At 46.5% G+C, this 10,555-nt stretch overlaps 1 long non-coding RNA gene across 1 annotated transcript; it reads left to right on the top strand.

Annotated features, from left to right (window-relative positions):
• The first annotated feature begins 452 nt into the window (after nt 1-452).
• LOC131899981 (uncharacterized) lies at nt 453-2,502 on the top strand. Its single transcript, XR_009376157.1, has 3 exons — nt 453-936; nt 1,012-1,118; nt 2,370-2,502. It is a non-coding gene; the product is annotated as an uncharacterized LOC131899981 (long non-coding RNA).
• Nucleotides 2,503-10,555: the final 8,053 nt, after the last annotated feature.

Raw genomic sequence — 10,555 nt, 5'->3', positions numbered from 1 at the left:
TGATGAATTGTCCATGCCCCTGTAAATTGCCCCACCCAGGCTCCTGCAGGAAACGTTAATTAAAGGCAATAGGTCCTATACACAAAGACACAAAAGGAGGGGAAGACTTGCCAGGAAAAAGGGATTCAGGCTAAGAAGGAAAGGAAATGAGAGACAGTAACAGTGAATAAAATTCAATATATACATATGACATTGTAAAAGGGTACTTTCTTAATGGGATTTTTTTTTAAGGTTTGAGATATAATTCAGTGTTAGAGCACTTGCCTACTGGTTCAGTCCCTAATACCATGAAGGAAAGAAAGACAGGAAGAAAGTGGACAGGGAAGAAGGGAACAAGGGAGGGAGGGAGAAGGAGAAAGAGAGCTTTTGTGGGTCATCACCCAGGCGGGGGTGGGCTTTTTGGCGACGCAACTGCTTTTGAGTCCACCGTGTTCCTCCTAGTGCCGCCGCCATCTGTGCTCCTGTAAGTCATCGCAGTAAACTCCTTAGTCAAACCAAATGGACAGGATTGTTCCTCTGCCGTGTCACTGTTGCCCTCTTGCTCACATGTCCCCAAGGAAAGTCACGTGACATGCACAGGAAGGAAAATACCGGAAGCTGGTACATCACAGTGAAAGAACTTTACCTCACTCACTGATTTGGTCACCTCGACGGTTAAAAAGCACGGTCCAGGGGCCCAGCCAGGACCCTTGACTGCTCCACAACATGCAAGGTGACAGAAAGTGAACCAGCTCCACGCAGGCCGGGCCAAGTGTGAGGAGCAACCTCGCTTTAGGACACCTCTAGGACCACCGTGGAGCCTCCATCAGAAGACGGAGCCTCTGATGATCTAGTCTCCTCCTTCTGCCTCAACACAGCCATGCCAGGGAACGAGCTTCTGAGAATGAACTCTGGGAGAGCAGACTGCAGACGTGGAGAAAACAACAAGGAAAGGAGGTAACACAACATCAAGGGGCCCTGGGTGGAGGAGATGGTCCAACTCTTTATGTTATTGCTGTGATTCTCCACCAGCCCCAAAGGAGGCTCCACAGCACTCGTCCTGCTGGGTGAGGCCTCAGCGCACACATGGCTACTCCTTTCCTCTCTCAGGCTGCCAGCACTCACAGAAGAAGAACAAGGTAGGACAGCCAAATGGCAGGCTGAAGGGAACACAAAAGTGGGTGAAATTATTGATATAATCAAGGTGAAGAAATGCAGTCGTTTTATTTGGCCTGATGGCCCTGTCCCCCAAAATGATGTCACTTTGAAGAAATCACCACAGGTAGTTTAAATGCTCCAATTTAAAAATGGTAGCTCCGTAGTCAGCTATGGTGGTGCCTGCCTCGGCACTTGGATGCTGAGGTACGGTGAGTGCAATCTCAAAGTCTGCCTGGGCTACATAATGAGACCCTGTCTCAAAACAACAACGATAATAGTAAATAATACAATAATTAGCTCAGTTTTGGCATCGTGCTGAGTACTACTCCAAACACTTTTTGTATGTCAACTGGTTTAGTCTTTCAACCCATTTAATTGTTTAGTATATGAATTTAATCATTAGTGATGTATTTATAATGTAATTAATCCAATGATTTTATGGAAATTAATGACTATTAACCTACTAATAATTCTAATCACTTGTAAAGTACTAATAAAAGTTAATATCTTAAACTCCCAGTAGTTAATCAATTACAAAAGTGGAGCCTCATGATTTCTTTAAATTTTGTTAATGACACTAACAAACACCTAACAAATGCTGAACACGTGCCAGCAGGTGGTGTGTGTTAGCTCATGATTAGATTCATGCAGCTAAGATCTTGGGAGACAGCGCTGCAATTATCCCCCCTTTCAGGCTTACAGAGATCTAGAAGCTTGTTCAAGTTCACAGGAAAAAGCACAACAGAGTTGGACTCAAGTCCAAGCAGAAGCTTAGGAGGTGTGGGTGGGGGCGCCAACTCAAGGTCATCCTCCCCAATATACACAATTTAAAGTCAGCCATGAGATCTTTTTTTAAAAAATAGAAAGAAAGAAAAAAACCCAAATCAGTTCCACAGGGCTTTAGGTCAGCAAAGGGTTGACTGTCAAAACCAGCTTGTAACCTGGGGTAGGGTAGAGGGGCAAGCAGGCTGGGATTAAATCAAAACAGATACGGGGTCGGCCACCAGATCCAGCTCTCAGAGGAACGAAAATAAATTAGTAAAGATGAAATCAGACCATGTTCCCCAAGAAACTCAGTCTAGAAGTTTCCCTAGCCCAGAAACCCAAAGCACAGGCATACAGGACTCCAAAGGGTAGCTAATTTAAATGTACTTACTCTATGGGGCCCTTACCCTCCTGTCACAGGCGTTTAGAATCAGCTTCAAAAACCCTTTAATCTTTCTGGTTTTTAGGAACTTTCCAGGACTGACAGGGAGAGGTATCCAACATCTTTTCTGTTGAAAGTCATCCAAGTTGGTGGAGTCTTAGCAAACCTCAGCGGTTCCCGCTGTGGAAGATTAAAGCGTGGTTTGTGAACTTCTCTCACCAGGCCTCAGAACAAGGAAGTGATGCTGAGAGAGCCAGCTCCTCATGGAGGACGGTCTTCCCTTGCCGGGCCATGTCCGCTTCCTCTCCACTCTGCAGGAGCTCGCTTTGCTTGTCCGTGGTCTCCATTCTTACAAATAAGTTTATTATCTAATTCTCCATCCTAGTAGTTCTCAGCCCCGTCTCTTACCTCACTCCCTCCTAGTTACCGCCCAAGAGAGCAGGGCTGGAAAGATGGCTGAATCAACAAAGTGCTCCCTGTGAGACCATGGAAGCCTGACTTCTCTGCCCATCCCCGTATGGCAATGTGCCCTTGTAATCCCAGCACTGTGGATGGGAGACAAATGAATTCCTGGAGCTCACTGTCCAGTCAGCGAGAGAGAGACCTTGTTTCAAGAAGCAACATATGTGGCTTCGGAGGGACAATACCTGTGATTGCTCTCTGGCCTCTGCAAACATGTGTGCTCACTCCCACACACATGCAGCTATATACCTACATATACACCCCTGTGCTCGCACTCACGCACACATACGCACCTGTACACACACACACACACACACACACACACACACACACACACACACACGTACACACACTCCCCTAAGATTTTTTAGATTTTTAACGAACACATGTCTCAAAGACATTTTGCCCCATAAAACTTTCCACCCTTCTGGATGAAGAAACTGAGATGAACTTGGTGGTGATCAGCAATCAAGAGACAAAGCGCTCTATTTCTGTGCTCTGGGAGCTCCCTGACATCTTCTGTGAGCCTGGCTGGTGTTACCTTTGCCTGGAACTTCTGCCCAGATATCAAGGTCAAAACTAATGTGACGGGACCAAATATCTAGAGCACAAGACTTGGGGAGACCTTCACTCTGGGCACAAGGATTGTCCTGAGACAGTTCACTCTGCCCTTTTAGGTCCAGCTTTGACAAAGCCCCCCTCCACTGCTAGCACCTTCCCCAGGCCCTCCTTAACTATCATCTCAACACCTTCCCCAGGCCCTCCTTAGCCATCATCTCAACACCTTCCCCAGGCCCTCCTTAACTATCATCTCAACACCTTCCCCAGGCCCTCCTTAGCCATCATCTCAACACCTTCCCCAGGCCCTCCTTAGCCATCATCTCAACACCTTCCCCAGGCCCTCCTTAGCCATCATCTCAACACCTTCTAAATGCCCTCCTTATCCATCTCAGTACCTTCCCCAGGCCCTCCTTAGCCATCGTCTCTGTATTTTACAGGTCAGACCTTAACCATCAGGTCTGAGCATTTTAGAGGTTAAGCCTTTTATCAGTTGCTGTGTTTATTACCTGACCGAAGCATTTTAAGAACAGAAAGACATCTGGCTCATGGTTTCAGAGGTTCCTTCCATCATGGCAGGGAAGGTATAAGGTCAAACAGTTCATGGCAGTGGGACCTTCACAGTGTTGGTATCACCATGGACCAGGAAGCAGAGTAAGACAGCTAGGGGTGGCTATAACCGCCAAAGGTCTACCCCTAGTGACCTGCTTCCTCCAACTAGGTTTTTAAAGTTCCACAACCTCCCAAAATACTGTCACCATCTGGATGGAGAATAAGCCTTCAAAACATGGGTCTGTAAGGGGACGTGTCATATTCAAACATAAAAATGTTGATCTTACCCTGAATAAAACTCCCATTTGATGGCTCTCAAGTGCATTGAAGTGAAAGGCACCTCCCCTGCAGAACTCAGAGAAGCCTTTCAAATCACATACCCGCTTAACTTGTCCAGTTCTTCCCCAGGAATTTCCTGGCTCATGAACTTTATCCACTGTCCAATCCACTGTCTTTCTTAAACTGTCCCACATCGTTATTCAAGCTAATTCCAACCTGGGTTTCAGACTTCAGCACAGTGGATTGGGAGAGAGGTTAAGTTACAGTTATAGCCAAGTTTTGAATCCAGCACCTTCATCTACTGCCCTGATCCTAAGAGGGTTGCCTACCATCTCCTTGTATATGATGGGGAGGGGCCAACTTTATGTATTAACAACTAGTGGGAGGGTTTGAAACGTGAGGCACACACCACTGTAGATGAGCACCTGCCGTGGCTTGCACTGTGCAGTTGGGGACTATGATGTTACTTTCACAAGGCTCCCTGTGAGCCCTCGGGTCTAAGGGAGAAGTCATGGCCACTCCTACTGCACCTGTTCTCTGTGTCTTCGCATGTGTCAATCAATCCTGGGTTTCCTTCCTCAGATGTTTCCAACGCCAAGCTAGGGGCTGGGCCGGTCAGATTGCTCAGTAGGTAGGGGATTTACTACACACACATAAGGGTTTGAGTTTGAATCCCCAGCACCCACATCAAAAGCTGGGCGTGAAACCCTAGTACTGTAGGAGCTGAGACAGGAGAATCCCTGGAACTTACTGACTACCAGCCGAGCTCAAGGTTCATATGAACCCCTCTCTCCAGGGAAGAAGATGGAAAGTGATGGGGCACCCCATATCCTCCTCTGGCTCCCACATGCACACAGCTGTGCACATCTGCATACACTCATGTACACACACAAAATTAAGAAATAATAAAAATTAAAAACTCGAAGCCATCTTTTTTTCCTGTTTTATTTGTGGGGGAGGCACATACATGCCATGACACATATGTGGAGGTCAGAGGAGAAGTAGCAGGAGTTGGTTCTCGCCTTCCACATGTTGGTTCCAGGAACTGAACGCAGGACAGCAGGTTTGGCGCCAAGCTCCTCTACTGCTGAGCTATCTCACTGGCCAATAAGTCACCATTTGTTTTTATTCTGAAACAAAAAAATAGCACTTTGTTGATCTCAAATGTACAGTTTAAAGAGCAAAACTTTTTGACTCAAAAGTGTCACATTTGAGTCACACAGCCTCACAGCTTGCCACCTGTGAGGCCTTGAGACATGATTTAAGTTCCCTGAGCAGAAGGCATCTTCCCTCTGAGAGAGAAAGAATAAGAGAGAGCAAGAGGGAGATGGGGAGGGGGAGGGGGAGGGGGAGGAAGATGAGGAAGGCTAACAGTCCTTTCACAGGAGGCTGTTTGCACAAAGGAAGTGAGAAAATGCCCCCAGCCATCCTAACACACGTCTGCCAAAGAGAAACAACAGGACGCAAGCTGTCATTGTTGCTGTTGTTATTACCCCTTGCTGGACCAGTCTGCTGGCCCTTGTGCCCTCTAATCTCTTCTAGGGGTTTGCATTTTTCTTTTTTACTACTTCAACCGAAAGTAGAAAATGTGTATCAGAGAAGCACAAAAAAAGCTAATGCTTTGCATCCAGAGACACACTCTCCCTCCCTCCCTCCCTCCCTCCCTTACTCCCCTCTTCTTTCTCCTCCCCCCATTGCCCCCCACTCCCTGTTTTTCCTTAAGTGGACTTAGCTAAAGTCTAAGCCTCTGGTTCTTAGAATGACCTGGGCCTCTTGGCTGGGTTGTCGTCCCACAGGAATAACTCGGTCTTTTGTGATGGATTCTGAGCAGGTTAAAGACAGTTGTTCTGATCTTCCAGGATGTCCTTTCTTCCTTTTTAGTATGTAGTATTGTTAACCTGAAGCACAAAAAGGGTGCAAAGGAGAGAATAATAAATAGGTCTTACCTTTTGTACCACCCCTCATTGATTGTTGGTGGGAGCCCAGAGCCTTGTCTTAAGAAGGATTCTGCTATAGCTTTTGGGTAGAGTGGGAAAGCACACATTGATTGATTAGTAATGTCTTCCCTGCATGTGTGGGTGGGAAGGTCAGAACAGAACATCTCTGGATGAAAAGCACTTTTCCAGAGGTCTAGAAGAGTCTAGAGCCTTCCAGATTCCCATGCTGCTTGCTTCTCTGTCTCACGTTCCTGTCTGATCCCACCGCTGGATGCAAGTTCGAAATAAAGTTGTTATTATTAGTTTGAATTGATTTTGTTTTCCACTTGAGATGCAGAATGCTTTGAGGCTGGTTCACAGAAAAGGAAACCCTTCCCAGTAACATCTCCATGGGGATGGTACTGTTCCTAATGATGCTGACAGTCACAGCTGCCAGCTAGAGCTCCCTTTTCAAAACTGAATGATTTAAGTCCACAAATTCACAATGGGGAGATAACTGAGCGGGGATAACTGATCCTTGAGGTGCAGAAGCCGAGTGGTAGCATCTCTCAAGAGTCAAGGTGGGAGTGGCTCCTGGCATGGACAGTAGATTGAAACCCATCACCAGGACGCCCTGAACAGAGACCCTTGGCATCACTGGCCTGCTGAGTTTCTGCTTGATCCATGGGAATTTGCTGGTTGGACTCTGAGCCCAAAAGGCAGGAAGGGTTTAAAAAACTCTGAGTCATTTGAATCGATAGAGAACTCTCTGGACTTTCTCTAGTACTCTAGGTTGTATCCTATCTCTCAGAGGGTCACTGAAAGCCCTGAGGCTACCACACTCAATTAGGGGCAATTAAAATCACCTGGGTACTCTTAACCACAGAGATCCTAATCTAAATGGACAGGCTGAAGCCTCTGCATCAGAAGACATCATTCAAAAGCTCTCCAAGTCAGTCTAACGTGAAATGAGAGCTGAATCCCACCCCCCGGGGGCTGAGGGTGCCACCCAGGACTCTTGAGTATTTAAAGGCCGAAATCACATGCCAAGCAGCCTCTGCACGAGAGCAAGGGCTCCTGGAGGTCAGTCACATGGGCCTCGGGGCTTTCCAGACCTAGCAGCCAGTGAGGCTTAGATCTTCCCAGTTCCCAGAGAACTGCAGATACGAGGGATCCTGAAGGGCTGGAAGAGCTGCTCACAATCTGGTTAACCCCACCCTGTTCACAGCAGAAGATTACAAATGTGGATGGCAAGGATTTGAAGCTTTTTCCTTTGGTAAATTGTGTTTGTCGCAGAAATTTCAAACCCCCTAAGGAAGAATCCCCAAACAGCTTGAACATCATTGAACCAGAAGGCAAAGTTGAAAGTTGGTTCGCTCCTTAATTGCAGAAGGATTCCTTGCCTCATAGTGGCGAGGTAAGGAGATGTCACATACGGGGAGTTGGGGAGGGGGCGGGGGTGCAACAAGAGACTTAACAATGCACTCACCTTTGCAGCTGATCCGCCTGCAACAGCTCATCCTAAACAAATGCCAGCTATCTGTACAAAGATAAATGTGTGACGATGTTAGAACAATATGAATGTAAATGAAAAACCAAAAGTAGCTTTTGTGCTTATCTTGGGTTTGAATAGTATTAAAGCATTCATACAATGAAATAGTATGCAGCCATTATAAAGCATCCAGTGCTTGAGGCTGATGAGATGGTTCATCAAGTTAAAGACACTTGCCACCATGCCTAATGCCCTGAGTTCAGTCTCTGGGATCCACATGGTAGGAGAGACCCAACTCTCATAGGTTGCACTTGGACCTTCACATACATATAATGGCACATTAAATAAGTAAATGAATGTTGTAAAATATTTTTAAAATATCCTAAACTTGTTCTTTTAAAAATTATTTTTGGCACATACCTGCCGGGTGCTGCTTGCCCTAGGCAGGTAGAAGAAACCATGGGCGCCATTATGGTGGACAAATATGTGGTGGGGTATGGGGGGGGGGGAGAGAGAGAGAGAGAGAGAGAGAGAGAGAGAGAGAGAGAGAGAGAGAGAATGGTTCATGTCCTGTGGAGAGAGGCAGATCTGAAGAGGCAAAGGCGGTGAGGAACTGGCTGATGTGGGTGGCCTGGGGCCATGGCGGCATCCGGCCTGAGCTGCTGCCAAGGGCCATGTCTGGGTCCGTGGCCCTGCTGCAGCTATGGTCTGTGTTGATGTCTGAAGTCCGTGGCTCCTGCTACCACTGAAGGCAATGAGAATAGTGCTGCGCAGAATTGGTCACGCCCCTCACTGGCTACAGCCCTCAGGAGAGCCGGTCCTGTACCTCATCTGGACAGCACAGTAGAGCTGACCCTATTGGTGGGGCAAGAGTGAGTTGGCCCTGAGGGCGTGAGAGTGGGAACGCTGGCCCTGCCCCTCACCAGCTGCAGCCCTCGGGGAAAGTGAGTACCGTACCTGACGTGGGCAACCCAGTAGACTAGGTCCTGGTAGTGTGGGTGCCTGTGCAATGAGCTGGCCCCAAGGAAGTGAGAGCAGGAGAACTGGCCCCACCGCTTGCCTGCTGCATTGGGTGAGTTAGCCGGGATAGTGCTGGAGAGCTTGCCCTGGTGGCGATGATGAGGAAAAGCTGGCCAGCTGACTAACACAGCTACCACTCAGGCCCAGAAACAGGGCCATGAGTTGGCCCACCCCAACCCATCTATGAACTGCTGGAGCACATCAAAGGACCAGTCCTGCAGATCCAAAGCTGCAGGATCTTCATTGACATCGGGCAACAACAGGATGTCCAAGAGGAGTCCCAGTGAGGGCCCAGTATTGATAGTGTAGCAGAAACCAGAGGACCCAAACCAGACCAATGACTCATCGCAATGAACACTTGCAGGTAAAGATGTATGGACTAAACGGTTTGCTGTGTGACTCACTGTGTCACACCACAGTTTCCACAATGAGAGGTTTTTTGTTTGTTTGTTTTTTCTTTTAAATTTTATTTTATTTTATTTTGTGTGAGAGATTGCAAGTGCAGAGGGTAGATATGAAGGGATGAGGTAATGAAAAAGATCAGGATACATGATGTGAAATCCACGAAGAATCAATAAAAAGTTTAAAAAAATTACTTTTAGGCTTTTATTGAAATTGGATTTTTTTTCATACAATATATTCTGATTGTGGTTTCCCCTCCCTCAATTCCTCCCAGGTCCTCCCCACATCCCCTCCCATCTAGATTCACCCCTTTCTGTCTCTCCTTAGGAAACAATCGTGCATCTAAGGAATAATAATAAAATAAAATAAAACGAAAACAAACAAATAGAACTAAACAAACTAAAAGACAAAAAAGAGCCAAAGAAAAAGCACAAGAAACACATACAAATGCAGACACACGCACATGTGTACACACAGGATTCCCATAAAAAACCCAAATTGGAAAGCATTATATAATTGCAAAGGACCCATAAGGTTAAAAAAAAATTCCCTGACTTAACATTATGAGACAAAGAACCTCCAAAGATGCCATTGAGTTTGTTTTGTGTTGGCCATCTACTGCTGGGTGTGGGGCCTGCCCTTACAGTGTTTCTTTCCCCAGTGGGACTCCCTTGGAGAAAACTAATTTTTCATTTGCAAGTGGTTACTGATTAGAAACAGCTTCTGCATTAGGGATAAGAATGTGTCTCCACTTTCAGCTCTAGGACCCCATCTGGTGCAGACTTGTGCAGGCCCTGTGCATGCTGCCTCACTTTTGTGAGTTCATATTTGTGTCAGTCTGTTATGTCTAGAAGGCCTTGATTCATTGGTGTCCATTCCCTCTGGCTCTTACACTCTTTCTGCCTCTTCTTCTGCAGGGTTCTCTGAGTCCTGAGGGGAAGGGTTTGATGGAGACATCCCATTAAGGGCTGAGTATTCCAAGGTCTCTCACACTCTGCACATTGTCTGACTAGTGGGTCTCTGTATTTTCTCCAATCTGCTGCAGGAGGAAGCTTCTCCAATGATTCTGAGCAAGGCACTGATCGATGAGTACAGCAGGATTGTTGTTAGGAGTCATTTATTGCTGTATTTCTTTAGAAGAACAGTAGTACTTGTTTTTCCCCTGCCCTCACAGGTTCTTGGCCACTTGAACAGTGTTGGGAATGGGCCTTAATTCAAATCAGATCTTGATTGGTTATTCCCACAAGCTTTGTGCTACTGTTGCATCAATGTATCTTGCAGTCAGGTCACGGTTGTAGACTGAACATCTTGTAGCTGGGTTGGTGTTTACTTTTCTCCTTTGGCAGTGTGCAGAGTATCTTCCTGTATCATGAACACTAGTCCAGAAGGTGAAGGCTCTGGATAGGCACTAGCTCAACTTTTCCATGTTCAATGAGTTGTGTAGGTGCTGTCTTCAGCAATAGGGCTAGAATTACATATATTGATTATATGCAACATGTTGCCTTGATGCATATACACATCATGAAATTCTAACATTTAGTTAATTAACACACTCATCTCCCCACAGAGTAACCATTTCGTGGTAACACA

The sequence above is a fragment of the Peromyscus eremicus genome, chromosome 1, assembly GCF_949786415.1.
Source record: "Peromyscus eremicus chromosome 1, PerEre_H2_v1, whole genome shotgun sequence".
In the NCBI taxonomy this organism is placed as follows: domain Eukaryota; kingdom Metazoa; phylum Chordata; class Mammalia; order Rodentia; family Cricetidae; genus Peromyscus; species Peromyscus eremicus.
The sequence above is the reverse complement of the archived record's forward strand: the minus strand, read 5'-3'. Positions and strand labels throughout refer to the sequence as shown.